Genomic DNA, 15,154 nt, shown 5'->3' on the forward strand with positions numbered 1-15,154 from the left:
GCGGTGTCGGGCAGCAAGCGCCGGCGCGAGGACTCGCCGGCCATGGGTGTCGATCTAGAGTACGAAGCCTCCCTCTGCTCCAAGTTGGAGGCTGAGCAGGCGGCTCGCGAGCAGGTGGCTCGTGACCGCGAGGCATGGGCGGCGGGCCCGGAATGGCTCCAGTGCGATGAGAGGGAGCGGTCGCTGGCTGGATCTGGCCCTCCGGCGTCCGGATCTGGTGGTGGCGTGTCGCCGGCGGTGGACCCCTGGGAGGTGGCGGCGTCTGGTGGTGCTGGTGGCTTGTCTTCTTCGGGGCCGCGCCCGGCTCCCTCTCTGGGCCCGGTGGCTCCGCCTCGGTAGCCTCGCCGCTCCTTTGGTGATGGTGTTGGATCCCGTCCTCCTCCGCACAACTTCTCTGGCCCCCCTACCCAGCAGTTCAAGGTGCGCCGCTTCCCTACCTCTGGCCCTGGTTCATCATCGTCGGGGCTCGGGGACGACATTCTCCCTCCTCCTCCATCTCGCCAGGGAGCCTCTGCTTTGAACTCCTCCTCCTCCCTCACATGCTTCACTTGCCACCAACCAGGCCATTTCCAATCAAGATGCTTCAATCCTCCCTTCTGTCTGATATGTAGATCTAAAGGTCATCTTACTATTGACTGTCAAAACCGAATCAAACCACCTGCTTTTGTGCATTACGGGACTGGGCTCCCTAGATGCTCTTTCTTTGCTCTGGACAGCGAGGTGCCCCTGGTTGCCGCGGCCCCATCCCTCTCTAATGTTGCCATCGTTACGGTCCAGGGCCAGAAGATCTCTCCTCAGACCTTACTAGAAGGTCTTTGGATCTTGGACGAGGGGGGTTGGGATTGGCAAGTTAATCAACTATCTGAATATGAGTTTGCGGTGGTGTTCCCCTCCAAAGATTGCCTAAGGATGATCTCTTCTTGCACTAGCTTTACCCTGCCTTACAATCAACTGGTGGTGTCTGTCAAGGCTGCGGCTTGTGGTCTCAAAGCGGTGGGACCGGTCTCTCAGGTTTGGGTTTTGGTTGATGATGTGCCTGCTGGTTTGTGCTCGGTTCCATTCTTGATGGCTTTCGGTGTTCTTCTTGGCAAGCCGATTGAGGTGGACTCTGAGTCTTTGGAGAAACTTGGTCTGGTTCGCATTAAGGTCTGGTGTGTTGATCTGTTATGCATGTGTGGTGTGGTTGACGTGTTCCCTTCCTCTGATGGCGTTCGTCTGCGGGTGCAGGTGAAGGGGCTGAGACGTTCTAGGCCCCACCACCACCTCCTTCCCTAGCTCTGCTAACCCAGATAAACATGATGATGGTTCTGCGGGTGGTCAGAATTCTAGTGGTGGCATTGACGCCCATTTCACTCAATCCGAATGGGATGGTATGGAACCAGAGGTTCAGGAGCTGTTCAAGTCGAATGTGCCAGTGGGTCCTACTCAGAAGGAGGTGGTGGATGTGCCTTCGCAGGGGGCGGAGGGCTTGGGGGGTGATGGCCAAGGGAAATTTGTGGTCGCGGGCACCCCCATCTCAGGGGTCTGCTCCAACATGCCGGCTCGCCCCCTGTCTCCTACCTTCTCTGGGATTGAAGATTTACCTCTATCTCCCCCCGCCCTACTGAGATGGTCACTGCCAAGAAGAAGAAATCTACTGTCAGGAAGTTCTCGGCCAAGAGCAGGCTTCATCGGGCTCCAAGCAATCCATGGCGGGTCTATGCCGGCGTCTGGACAAGGATATGGCCTCTGCATCTAGTTCCGGGCCTGTGGTGGCGTCTCCAATGGCCCTCTCCCCCTGTTCCGCTCGCCTGCTTCCACGGCTCGCAAAGGACGTCGGGTGTGGGACTCTGGGGAGCCGGTGGCTTTGCAGGCGGAGCGCCATGCGGCGGCCAAGGACCCTCCTCCCTCAGGTACGGTGCCCAGTCCTCCACCTCCTTCCTCCCCGGTTCGGCTAGTTCTGCCTTCCCTTTCGGACGAGCATCTTTTACATATCTTATCGGACGTGGGGGTCTCTCTTGATCTTGGTTTTGGGTCTCCTTCATCTATTCTATCTATCATTAGGGCCAACGAGATGGCCCAAGCGGCCATTGCCAAGGCCAAAGAGGCCGCTGCGGCTAAGGTGGACACTGTTGAGCCGGTTGGGGAGGGGGTTCTGGATGATGGTTGTGGCTAAGTCTCGTCCCCCTCCATCCAAAAGGGGCCCTTCGAAACGCTCTAAGCCCCGCGCTGCCCCGTGCAGGTCAAGCCTTCGCATTAAGAATCTTTCTTTCAAATGAAAGCTATTTTCTGGAATATTAGAGGTTTCGGAGCTAGGGGCGCCGAGACCAGATTAGGGATGTGGTTCGAGAAGAGAACATTGATATTTTAGGGCTGGTTGAAACCTTCAAAGAATCTTTCTCTCCTAATGAACTCTTCGCGGTTGCGGGTATGGATAGATTTGACTGGAACCATCTGCCATCCTCCGGTCATTCCAGGGCATCCTTATTGGCACCAAATGGGACATGCTTGATTTTGTTGCTTTTGATCATGGTATCTTTTGGGCTAGCACTGTTGTGCACCATCGGCGGCTTAACACCTTATGGGAATTTATGGTAGTTTACGGCCCAACGGATCATTCCTTGACCTCTATCTTCCTTGACGAAATTTCTACTAAAATTGAGGCGTGTACGTTACCTATTGTGGTGGGAGGAGACTTCAACCTTTTGCGCAGCCCTCTGATAAGAATAATTGTATTTTTCTTGGCCCCTTGCTAGTGCGTTCAATGGTTTCATCCGTGATTGTGCTTTGCGTGAACTACCTCGGATGGGAGCGCGTTTTACCTGGACTAATCATCAGACCAGCTCGGTCCGGTTGGTGCTGGATCGGGTCTTTATTTGCTCGAGCTAGGACACCTTATTCCCCCGTGCCTCCCTGAAAGCTAAAGTTATTGTGGGTTCGGATCATGCTCCCCTGATTCTGGATGCTGTCCTTGACCACTCTGTGGTATCCTCTCGCTTCCAATTCGATGCTTCTTGGCTTTTAGTTGAGGGTTTCACAGACATGCTGGCTATCAAGATATCCGGGTTGCTCGCATATTTTCACCGGTCCTTTGGTCCCATGGATGACTGGCACAAATGCTCCTACAAGATCCGCAAATTATTTAGGGGCTGGTCCCGTAACAGAGCCGTGGAGGCCCGCCGGGAGAAAACATCCTTAGAGGCCCAGATTGCTGGTCTGGACCTCGTGGCTGATGGGTCTGGCCTCTCGGAGGGTGAGTGGTCAGTCTGTTACAACCTTGAAGCTGCCCTGATGCAGTTGCATCAGCAGGCAGAAATTTATTGGCGTCAGCGTGGCACCCTAAAATGGACTCTTAAAGGTGACTCCCCAACTGCTTACTTCTTTTCCATCGCCACTGGCAGAAGAAGAAGATGTTCAATTGATAGCCTCATCATTAACAGAGTTAGGACCTCAGACCAATCTCTTATCATATCTCACGTAGTGGATTTCTTCTCTTCCCTCTTGGGTGCTAAGCAGGAGTCCGGGCTTACTATCTCCCCCTCCCTGTGGGACTCCCCCTGTAGGATTTCAAACGCTGAAAATGAGGCCTTAATGTTGCCTTTGTCTGATGCTGAGATCTGGGATGTCATTAAATTGGCTAACCCTAACGCGGCCTCAGGCCCTGATGGGTATTCCATCCCCTTCTTCAAGAAGTTTTGGCCCCAGCTTCGCTTGCTCGTGTGTCAAATCATTCAAGGCTTCTGTCTGGGAACAGTTGATATTTCTCGCCTTAATTATGTTGTCATTACCCTTATTCCTAAAGTTAAAGGAGCCGAGCTGATTTCCCAGTTTAGAACGATTGCTCTCATTAACAATTTTGCTAAGTTCCTGGTGAAGGGTTTTGCCACACGCTTATCTCCCATAGCCCACAGAACTATTAGCCCTTTCCAGTCGGATTTTATCAAAGGTCGTTTCATCCAAGATGGGATTCTTTGCCTACACGAGATTGTTCATGACCTCAAAGTTCGTAAGTCTAAGGCGGTGATATTAAAGCTGGACTTTGAAAAAGCATACGACTTGGTCAGTTGGCCTTTCAAGAAAGGTCCTCCTGGCCAAAGGTTTCGATGGGGCTTATGTGCACAGGATCATGCAGTTGGTCTCGGGGGGCCATACCGCGGTATCTATTAATGGTCGGGTGAGTAATTACTTTGCCAATGGCAGGGGCCTATGGGAAGGTGACCCCGCATCTCCCACTACAGGAATCAGCTATTTTGCCGTCTGCCACGGCGGACGGCAAAGGCATGAATGGCGGACGGCAAAAGGCTCCGGCAAAGTAGGCTACGGTAAACAGCTGCTTTGCCGTCTGCTTCCTGGCGGCTGACGGCAAAGGACCTTTGCCGTCTGCCGCGGACGGCAACGAGAGCAGACGGCAATAATTGTGCTCTCAGTCCGTTAAGTGGCTAACGGCAGGCCTTTGCCGTCCGCCGCGGACGGCAAACTTTCTAGTGCCTTTGCCGTCCGCTTCCGCCTCGCCCGCTTCCGCCACGCCCGCCGCATCGGCCGCCCCCGCTTCCGCCTCGGCCTGCGGCGCCACTTCCGCCTCGGCCGCCGCGTCGCGTCGCGTCGGCCGCCCCCGCTGAGGCGCTGCCGCCTGCCCCCCCTGCCCGCTGCCGCCTCGCCTGCCCCGCCTGCCCCGACGCCTCCTGCCCCCCGCTTCCCACTGCCACGCTGCACGCCTGCCGCGCTGCCGGCTGCCGCCTCGCCTGCCCCGCGTGCCCCGATGCCTCGCGGTCAACGCCGCCATCTCGTCTTCCGCGCGCCGCCGTCTCGTCTTCCGCGCGGCCATCTCGTCTTCCGCCCGCCGCCTCTCGTCTTCCGCGCGGCCATCTCGTCTTCCGCCCGCCGCCCTCTCGTCTTCCGCGGCCCGGCGCCTCCCTGCCGCATTAAATCCCGGCGCTATAAAACCCGCCCTGCGCGGCGAGTTTGGTCACACCGGCCACCTCCTCCACCGCCCCGCCCCCTCCTCTCCCTCTTCACACCGGCGTTCTCTTCGCGGGATGGCGTCTAGCGACTCGGACTCCGACGGCGCGGCACCGGGCGGCCACTGGCCGTCGAGCCTCACGTTGGGGCAGACGGAGGACCTCGCTCGGTTCGGCCTCTACGTGCCGCCGGCGGCGAAGCTGCCGCGGCCGTGGAGGATCTCCGTGGACGGATTCCCCACGCAGGGCGTACCGGCGACGCCGGCAGAGCTTCGCGCGCACCCCGGGGGACGCTACAACCGGAAGGGCCGCCACCATTTTTGGAAGGGCAAGCGGTTCGACGACGTCATCGGCGCCTTCAAGCGCGCCGCCCGAGGGCTCCCTGTCGGCGATCTCTCTCGTGGAGCCGGGCCCTCCCAGCCGCGCAGGGCACCCGCTCCCACCCCCGCCCCAGCAGCCCCGGCCGAGGTTGTGATCCCGCCGGAGCAGGCGGCGCTCCAGCAGGACGGCGACCCGGAGGACACGCCCGGGCTCCTCGTGATCCTGGCGCAGTCAGCGGAGGAGGCCGCCGCGGCGACGGCGCTGGAGGCCTAGGAGGAGGCGGCGCTGCAGGCGGCGCTGGAGGCCCAGGAGGAGGCGGCGCTGCAGGCGGCGATGGCGCCGCCGGTGTGGCAGCAGGAGTGGCAGCAGGCGCCGGCGGCGGAGGAGGAAGAGGATTCGGACGACGTCCCGGTGGACTGGGACGACGTCGCGAACCGGTCCAGCAGCGACGATGACGGCGGCAACGGCCCGGCCGTGATTGACCTAGATAGCGACGCCGAGTAGTTTTTTTACTATTTATGTACGAACTACTTTATGTACGAACTTTTTTTAGTGTGTTGTTTGCGACCCTAAAACTAAACCTAAAACTAAAAAAACAGAAAAAAAAGGAAAAAAGGGGTAGAGCTCACCTGAGGCAGGGCCGGTGGAGGAGGGGGGCGGGGCGGTGGAGGAGGTGGCCGGTGGAGGAGAGGTGCGGGGCGGCCTGGGGCGATGGCGGTGGGGCGGCGGGGGGCCGGGGCGGCGGGGCCCCGGGGCGGTGGGGCCGGGGCGCCGGGCGGCGGCGAGTGCTGGGGCGGCGGCGCGCGGCGGGCGGCGGCGGTGGGGTGGGATGTGTGGTGGGATGTAGTGCGCGTCGGCGAGGTGAGAGAGGGAGAGAACAGAGAGTAACGGGCGGGGGGGGGGGGGTACGGGCCGTTAGGTAGTCTCCTCTTTGCCGTCCGCCACTATTTGCCGTCCGCCCTTTTGCCTCTTTGCCGTCCGCTGGCAGACGACAAAGAGGTGGGGCGTTAAGTTTTCCCCAAACGGGCGGGGGGTGGGGGCCACCTCTCTCTTTGCCGTCCGCTGGCGGACGGCAAAGAGCCCGCAGATGGCAAAGAGCTTCTTTGCCGTCTGCCACTTCTTTGCCGTCAGCTTCTGGGTAGCTGATGGCAAAGAGCTTCTTTGCCGTCAGCTAGCAGACGGCAAAGAGCTGGCAGATGGCAAATTAGCTGATTCCAGTAGTGTCCTATCCTGTTTAATTTTGTTGCAGATGCGCTATCTCATATTCTCTCCAGGGCTGTGTCACACGGTCATATATCTCCTGTTATTTCCCGCCTCATTCCGAAAGGGGTCACACATCTTCAATATGCGGATGATACTATCATTATGGTAGAATTAAATGACTCTTGCATCGCTCACCTCAAGTTCATACTTCTATGTTTTGAAGCCTTGCCGGGCCTCAAAATTAACTTCTCTAAAAGCAAGGTCATGGTCACTGGTATTGACGATACTGAGGCCTTAAGGGTGGCCCACCTTCTCAATTGTAATCTGGGATCCTTCCCCTTCAAATATTTGGGCCTCCCGATTTCCCCAAACATGTTATATGCTAAAGAATTTGCCCCTGTTGTCGCTAAGGTTGGTAACAGGGTGTTCCCTTGGAGAGGCAGATACAATACGAGTGCTGGGAAAGTGTGGCTGATTAACGCTTGCTTATCTTCCTTACCAGTGTTCATCATGGGTTTCTACTTACTCTCTGCTGGCATGCACGCTGGCTTCGATAAGCATCGAGGTTCTTTCTTCCAGAATATGGCAGATAATAGACGCAAATACAGGCTAGTTAGGTGGAAACTTATGTGTAAGCCCAAAAACCTCGGAGGGTTGGGCATCATCAACACTGCAATTATGAATAAATGCCTCTTGATTAAATGGTGGTGGAAAATTATGACCACGGGAGCTGGTACTTTGTGGTTTTCTATCCTTAAAGCAAAATACTTCCCTCTATCTAGCCCCATGTTCGCCTCTCCTCGTAGAGGCTCGCAATTTTGGAAATATCTTATCAAAGTTCGGCCTTTGTTTCAGGCTCACGTTAAGTTTATAGTTGGGGATGGGGCTTCTGTTCGTTTTTGGCTTGACTGGTGGTGTGGAGACTCACCTCTCTCCGTGAGCTTCCCTATGCTTTTTTCTTATTGCCCTAATCTGAATATCTCCATCGCGGAGCTCTCGGCTAATAATTGGGACTTAGCCTCCCGGCGCTCCTTATCTCCTGTAGAGTTAGAAGAGTGGCAACGGCTTACTGCCTTCTTCCCCATGCTCTCGGAGATTGCGGACACGGTGGTCTGGCCTCATACTTCTTCTGGTCGCTTTTCGATCAAGTCTTTATATTCCAAGCTTATTGGTGGCTCCCCCACTAACAGATTTACCCCTGTTTGGAGGGCTCATATTCCCCCTAAAGTGAAGATCTTTATTCGGCAAGCTCTCAAAGGCCGTCTTCCCGCGGCAGACCAAATTCTTAAGAGGAATGGCCGGGCTCGGAGTTCTGCGCTCTCTGTGGAGCCCTGGAGGACACGAATCATATATATTTTCATTGAGTTTTGGCCAAGTTGGTCTGGAGCTGTGTCAGATCATGGCTTCAGGGGTCCTGGGACCCATCTTCCTTCTCTGAGATTTGGGCCCTGGCTAATTCTTTGGTGGGTGTCACAAAGAGAGTGTTCTGGGTAGGACTTGCGGCGATCTGTTGGACCTTGTGGACTACCAGAAACAAGTTTACTATCGAGCATGTTTTTCCTGCTAAACCTGCTGATTGCTTATTTAAATCTTGTATGTTCCTGCAGTAGTGGAGATTATTGACTAAGCCGGAGGACCGGGATGCTCTCGACCTTTTGATATCCAAAATTCGGGCCTCGGCATCTTCTTTATCCAGGCAGGAGCATGCTGCGTAGTTGCTTTTGCGTCTCTTTTGACTGGTTGTTCGCTAGGTCATTTTATCTCTCTCCGGCCTGTGTGCCGTGTTGGTGGACTGGGTGCCCTGTATCTCTTACTCTAAACTCTGGTTGGGTCCTCGTCTGGGGACGTCGTCTTGTTCGCTGGTTGGTCGGTTTGGTTGGTTTGGAACACTGCCTGGTGGCTTTATTTATAAAGTCGGGCACATGCCTTTCAAGGAAATATGCCCTAGAGGCAATAATAAAGTTGTTATTTATATTTCCTTATATCATGATAAATGTTTATTATTCATGCTAGAATTGTATTAACCAGAAACTTAGTACATGTGTGAATACATAGACAAACAGAGTGTCACTAGTATGCCTCTACTTGACTAGCTCGTTAATCAAAGATGGTTAAGTTTCCTAGCCATAGACATGAGTTGTCATTTGATGAACGGGATCACATCATTAGAGAATGATGTGATTTACTTGACTCATTCCGTTAGCTTAGCACTTGATCGTTTAGTATGTTGCTATTGCTTTCTTCATGACTTATACATGTTCCTATGACTATGAGATTATGCAACTCCCGAATACCGGAGGAACACTTTGTGTGCTATCAAACGTCACAACGTAACTGGGTGATTATAAAGATGCTCTACAGGTGTCTCCGATGGTGTTTGTTGAGTTGGCATAGTTCGAGATTAGGATTTGTCACTCCAATTTTCAGAGAGGTATCTCTGGGCCCTCTCGGTAATGCACATCACTATAAGCCTTGCAAGCAATGGGACTAATGATTTAGTTGTAGGATGATGCATTATGGAACGAGTAAAGAGACTTGCCAGTAACGAGATTGAACTAGGTATTGAGATACCGACGATCGAATCTCGGGCAAGTAACATACCGATGACAAAGGGAACAACCTATGTTGTTATGCGGTTTGACCGATAAAGATCTTCGTAGAATATGTGGGAGCCAATATGAGCATCCAGGTTCCGCTATTGGTTATTGACCAGAGACGTGTCTCGGTCATGTCTACATAGTTCTTGAACCCGTAGGGTCCGCACGCTTAACGTTCGGTGACGATCGGTATTATGAGTTTATGTGTTTTGATGTACCGAATGTTGTTCGGAGTCCCGGATCGGACATAACGAGGAGCCTCGAAATGGTCGAGACATAAAGATTGATATATTGGACGGCTATATTCGGACACCGGAAGTGTTCCGGGTGATTTCGGAGAAAACCGGAGTGCCGGAGGGTTACCAGAACCCCCCCGGGAACTAGTGGGCCTAGATGGGCCTTAGTGGAGAGAGAGAGAGGGGCGGCCAGAGCAGGCCGCGCGCCCCCTCCCCCTTGAGTCCGAATTGGACTAGGAAGGGGGGCGGCGCCCCCCCTTTTCCTTCCCCTCTCCTACTCCTTCCTTCCCCCTCCTAGTAGGACTAGTAAAGGAGGAATCCTACTCCTACTAGGAGGAGGATTCCTCCCCTCCTTGGCGCGCCCTAGGGCCGGCCGGCCTCCCCCCTTGCTCCTTTATATACGGGGGCAGGGGCACCCTAGAACACACAACAGACAACTGTTTTAGCCGTGTGCGGTGCCCCCCTCCACCATTATCCACCTCGGTCATATCGTCGTAGTGCTTAGGCGAAGCCCTACGCTGGTAACTTCGTCATCACCGTCATCACGCCATCGTGCTGACAAAGCTCTCCCTCGACACTTAGCTGGATCAAGAGTTCGTGGGATGTCACCGAGCTGAACGTGTGCAGATCGCGGAGGTGCCGTACTTTCGGTACTAGGATCGGTCGGATCGTGAAGACGTACACTACATCAACCGCGTTGTCATAACGCTTCCACTTATGCTACGAGGGTACGTGGACTACACTCTCCTGCTCATTGCTATGCATCACATAGATCTTGCATGATCGTAGGAAATTTATTGAAATTACTGCATTCCCCAACAGCCTTTTCTCTAAAAAAAAGGTTCTGAAACAAAATTGCGTACTTTATCAAGACACACGCTCGGATGGGCGGGCGGCGTTTCGGAGCCGGGACTCATCTAGAGCATCTCCAACAGACGCGCGGTGCACTAAAAATAGTATACAGCGCCGGAATCGCCAGCTTTTGCACGCCGCGGTGCGCTGGCTCCAGCGACCGCTGCAAAATATAGCGCGCCCGAGCCGCTCCAACAGATGCGCTAAACTGCAGCACGCACGAGCAGCCGGCGCTTGCGATATGTTGCATTTTGGAGACAATATGGTGATATTTCAAACGTCAAAACAAGACATGGCATAGTTTAAAATCATCCAAACAAGTTCATGACATAAAAGTTCAAATTCATGCCCACAACATCATCCAACCAAGTTCATGACATAAAAATTCACACAAACAAATGGCACATCAACAATCATGCCTCATCCTCGTCTTCATCCTCCTCTTCCTCCGATTCATCATCCTCATCTGAAGACGATTGTTTCCTCCTCCTCTTCATTGTCGCGCGCCGCATCATCATGTGGAGCTCGGAAGGTGTTGGCAAGATCTTCAACGGCATCATGCGAAGGTGTGTGAGGCACACCGGAAGACATTCCACCCATGCCTCCCATGAGAGACGCAAAACTCATGCCTCCCATGGTAGCTCCGAAGCCACCCATGCCTCCCATGGCCCCCATGGTAGCTCTGAAGCCACCCATGGTAGCTCCGAAGCCACCGATGCCTCCCATGCTGCCCATGCCAGACATGCCACCCATGCCACCACCACCCATGCCGCCCATGCCACCCATGCCAACCATGGCTCTTTTTTGGACCAAGACTTCTTCACGGGCAAGATTGACGTACTCCTTTTGCTTCTCATCGAGGGTAGATGTGTCCATGAAGAACAAGTACTTCTCCCATTCCAACAACCTAGTTCGCTCCTCCATGGCCAATTTCTTCTCCTCCAATGCCACTTTCCTCTCCTCGGCCGCCACCCTTCTCTCCTCGACCGCGGCATCTTGGTTCCTTGCCATCTTCCTCACCTCGTTCGCTTCCTTTCTTGCATTCACAATAGTTTCCATAGCATTTTTAGCTCGCCATCTCCTTTCATCTTCTTCTTTTCTTTTCCGTCTTTCTTGCATCCATCCGGTCTTGTTGGCTTGGAGTACAAAACCGAGTTTGGTTTAGGGTTTCTCTTGCCGTCATCACTTGATGCCTCCTCCTCATCATCATCCCAATCAATAGTTCGCTTGCGTTTGCTGCTCTCCTCATCGACACCATCACGGGGCTTCCATTTCTCATCATCCTTCAATTCTTCATAGCAATGAGGGAAGGTAAATGGTCTCCCTTTTTTGATCTTCCCTTTCTTGTTCTTCTTCTCCTCTCCCTTGAATAAGTTTTGTGCAATAGTGAGCTACAAACAAAAGAACAAGTTAGCACTTGAAACACCAAGAAGAAGCATGATGAACATGGAAGAATCATGAAAGAAATGACACTTACCCTATCTCTATCATTAGTGCCAGTTGGGTTCAATGAGTCAACCGCCTTAAGTGCGGCCGCCCACCTTTGACAATCTTGATTGATTGTCGACCACCGGGAGCGAAGAGATCTTCCCGAGCGGTCAATTCCACTTTTGTTGTGTAGATCAAAGTGCTCCTTCATCCGGAGCCAATATGCATCTCTACTTTGATCCTCTCCAACGGAGGGATCCCTCGACACTTGCAACCAAGTATTGCATAGCAAGATGTCTTCGTCCATGGTGTAGTTGCCCCCTCTTCCTTTCGGTGCATCGACGATGCCCACACCATCACTACAAAAAAAAGACACATCCGTGACATTTTGGGCCGAACGAAAATCTTTTCTGTCATACTTATGACACTTCTATGACGATAATTGTGACAAAACCCGATATCATCATAGATGTGGTGGGGTCCTACTTCTATGACAAAAAATCATGACAGAAAATGGGCTTTTCGTCCTGGGCGGGCCGGAGACGCAGCTGCATGACATTCTTTGGGCCGTCCATGACGGAAAAAAACCGAGGTAGAAGCGAGGGCGCGGAAAATATCGGGGAGTCCCCGGTTACGGTGGGTGGTCGGGGGCCGAGCGATGCGCGTTTCTCTCGTACATACGCGTGTGTGTGTGAGGCATTGGGCTCTAACTGAACCCGAGCGAGGCGTTGGGCTCTAACTGAACCCGAGCGATTGCACTGCAGGCTACGCGTTACTGAACCCGAGCGATCGATCGATGGCTGTTAACTGAACCCGATCGAGCGATTCCTTCGCTACTGCTGCTAACTGAAGCCGATCGATGCTGCCTCTGGATGAATAGTGAGCGTTGCTGGGGGGTTTGGATGAATAGTTCCCGGTGGGGGTGGATGAACAGGACCCCGTGGCGTTGCCTCTGGATGAATAGTGAGCGTTGCTGGGGGGTTTGGATGAACAGTTCCCGGTGGGGGTGGATGAACAGGACCCCGATCGTTCGAGCCGGTTGGGGCTGGATGAACAGGACCCCATGGAGGGCAGGATGAACAGGACCACCCCGTGGAGGGCAGGATGAACAGTAGACGGTGGAGGGCTGGATGAACAGTAGCCCGTGGAGGGGTGGTTGAACAGGAGCCCGTGGAGAGGGCTGGTTGAACAGTAGCCAGTGGAGTAGCGCGCGGTGGAGGCTGGATGAACAGGAGCCCGTGGATGAACAGTCGCAGGTGGAGGCTGGAGGAGGTCGACGGTGGATGAACAGTAGCCCGTGGAGGCTGGAGGGGGTCGACGGTGGAGATGAACAGTATCCCGTGGAGTCCCGTTTTGCGGTACGCCACACCCGTCCCGATGAATAGGACCCCCGTTTCGACCGTAGCGCTCCAACACAAGTCCGTTTCCTCCGTTTTGCGGTACACCACACCCCTCCCGATCAACAGGACCCCCGTTTCGACCGTAGGAGGTCTATTTCCTCCGTTTTGCGGTACGCCAGACCCCTCCCGATGAACAGGATCCCGTTTCGAACGTGGCCGGTCGAACACAAGGCCGTTTCCTCCGTTCTGCGGTACGCCAGGCCTCGTTTCCATCGGCAGTTCCGTCCAAGCCCTCCCGATGAACACGACGACGCATTCCGTTCCGACCCAGCCGGTTGGCTCCCCATGAACATGACGGCGACGCTGTTTCTCCGTTACGACCCAGCCATGTACACGAGCCCTGGCCGTACGTATGCACGAGTAGGCGTTCGAGACCCTGCCCGTATGTACGTACGTGGTCGTATTTTCTTTCTTGCACACTGGCTGTTGTACGTACGTGTAAATGCTACGTGCGCGCCTCTACTACGACACGTGCGCGCCTCTACATCGACCAGTATGTACGTACACGTTCGCGACCAGAATGACAACGCTACGTACGCTTCGACCAGGTGGGTCCCGACTATCAGGCACTTCCTTGCCTGCGAAGATGTAGCTGGTGGGTCCCAGCAGTCAGGGGGGAGAATCATTTTTTTTTTGCCCGGACGCACTTCCTTGCGTGCGAAGATGTAGCTGGTGGGTCCCAGCAGTCAGGGGGAAACATTTTTTCACGAAATACGGTGGCCCGTCCGGTGGGTCCATGCTGTCAGGTGGAGGAATAATTATTTTGCGCGTAATAAGGAGGCACTTCCTTGCTGCGGCCGTGGACCCAGCTGTCAGCCTCTCCACGTACAGTCCATGTCCGATGGAAGTCATTCCTTGACCACGTTGACCACGCCGCGCCGAGAGCACCAGGGCGGTGGACGACGGCGAGGCCTAGGAAGGGGACGACACGGAGCCGGGGAAGACGCGGCAGTGGATGCCCACGCGTAGAGGAGTACGAGGGTTCACTGGTTCGTTGCGGTGTGAGGTTGCCGTCGCCGCAGAATAACAGGGGGTGTGGGTGAGTAGAGGGATGGCCTGGCCAGCGGTGGGAATAGTAGGGGGCGGTGAGGCCTCCGCGGCAGCACAGCCGGCCACGGGAGGTAGGAGCATGCGGCACGACCGGCGCTGCTTTGGGCGGCTGGAGCAACAAGACCAGAGGTTGAAGAAGCACTACGGCCGTTGGATGGACATCGTACGGTCACTGGAGCTAGAATCGTTCTTTTGTACTAAGTTGACAAAGTTCCGTCCCCGTCAACTTAGTAGGCCCACAAGTCAGCCTCCCACCAAGGTGGGTCCCAACCAGCAGGGGGAGTATTCATTTTTTTGTGCGTAATAAGGAGGCACTTCCGGTGGGTCCGAGCTAACAGCGGGGGGGGGGAACGTTTTTTCGCGCAATACGGTGGCCCGTCCGGTGGGTCCTAGCAGTCAGGGGGGGAATGTTTTTTTGCGAAATACGGTGGCCCGTCCGGTGGGTCCCTGCTGTCAGGTGGAGGAATCATTATTTTCCGCAAAATAAGGAGGCACTTCCTTGCTGCCGTCGTGGACCCAGCTGTCAGCCTCTCCACGTATAGTCCATGTCCGATGGAAGCCATTCCTTGACCACGTTGACCACGCCGCGCCGAGAGCACCAGGGCGGTGGACGACGGCGAGGCCTAGGAAGGGGACGACGCGGAGCCGGGGAAGACGCGGCAGTGGAAGCCCGCGCGGAGAGGAGTACGAGGGTTCACTGGTTCGGCTGCGGTGTGAGGCTGCCGTCGCCGCGGAATAACAGGGGGTGTGGGTGAGTAGAGGGATGGCCTGGCCAGCGGTGGGAGTAGCAGGGGCGGTGAGGCCTCCGCGGCATCACAGCCGGCCACGGGAGGCAGGAGCACGCGGCACGACCGGCGCTGCTTTGGGCGGCTGGAGCAAGAAGACCAGAGGTTGAAGAAGCACTACGGCCGTTGGATGGACATGGTACGGTCACTGCAGCTAGAATCGTTTATATTGACTAAGTTGACAAAGCCCTTGGTACGCGTCAACTTAGTAGGCCCACAGGTCAGCCTCCGAAACGGTGTGCCCCAGATGTCAGGGGGAGGAATCATTTTTTGGGCGGCTGAAGCAAGAATATCCGAGATTGAAGAAGAAGCACGACATCCGTTGGATGGACATCCAACGGCCAC

This window comes from Triticum aestivum, chromosome 4D (genome assembly GCF_018294505.1).
Source record: "Triticum aestivum cultivar Chinese Spring chromosome 4D, IWGSC CS RefSeq v2.1, whole genome shotgun sequence".
NCBI classification, from domain to species: domain Eukaryota; kingdom Viridiplantae; phylum Streptophyta; class Magnoliopsida; order Poales; family Poaceae; genus Triticum; species Triticum aestivum.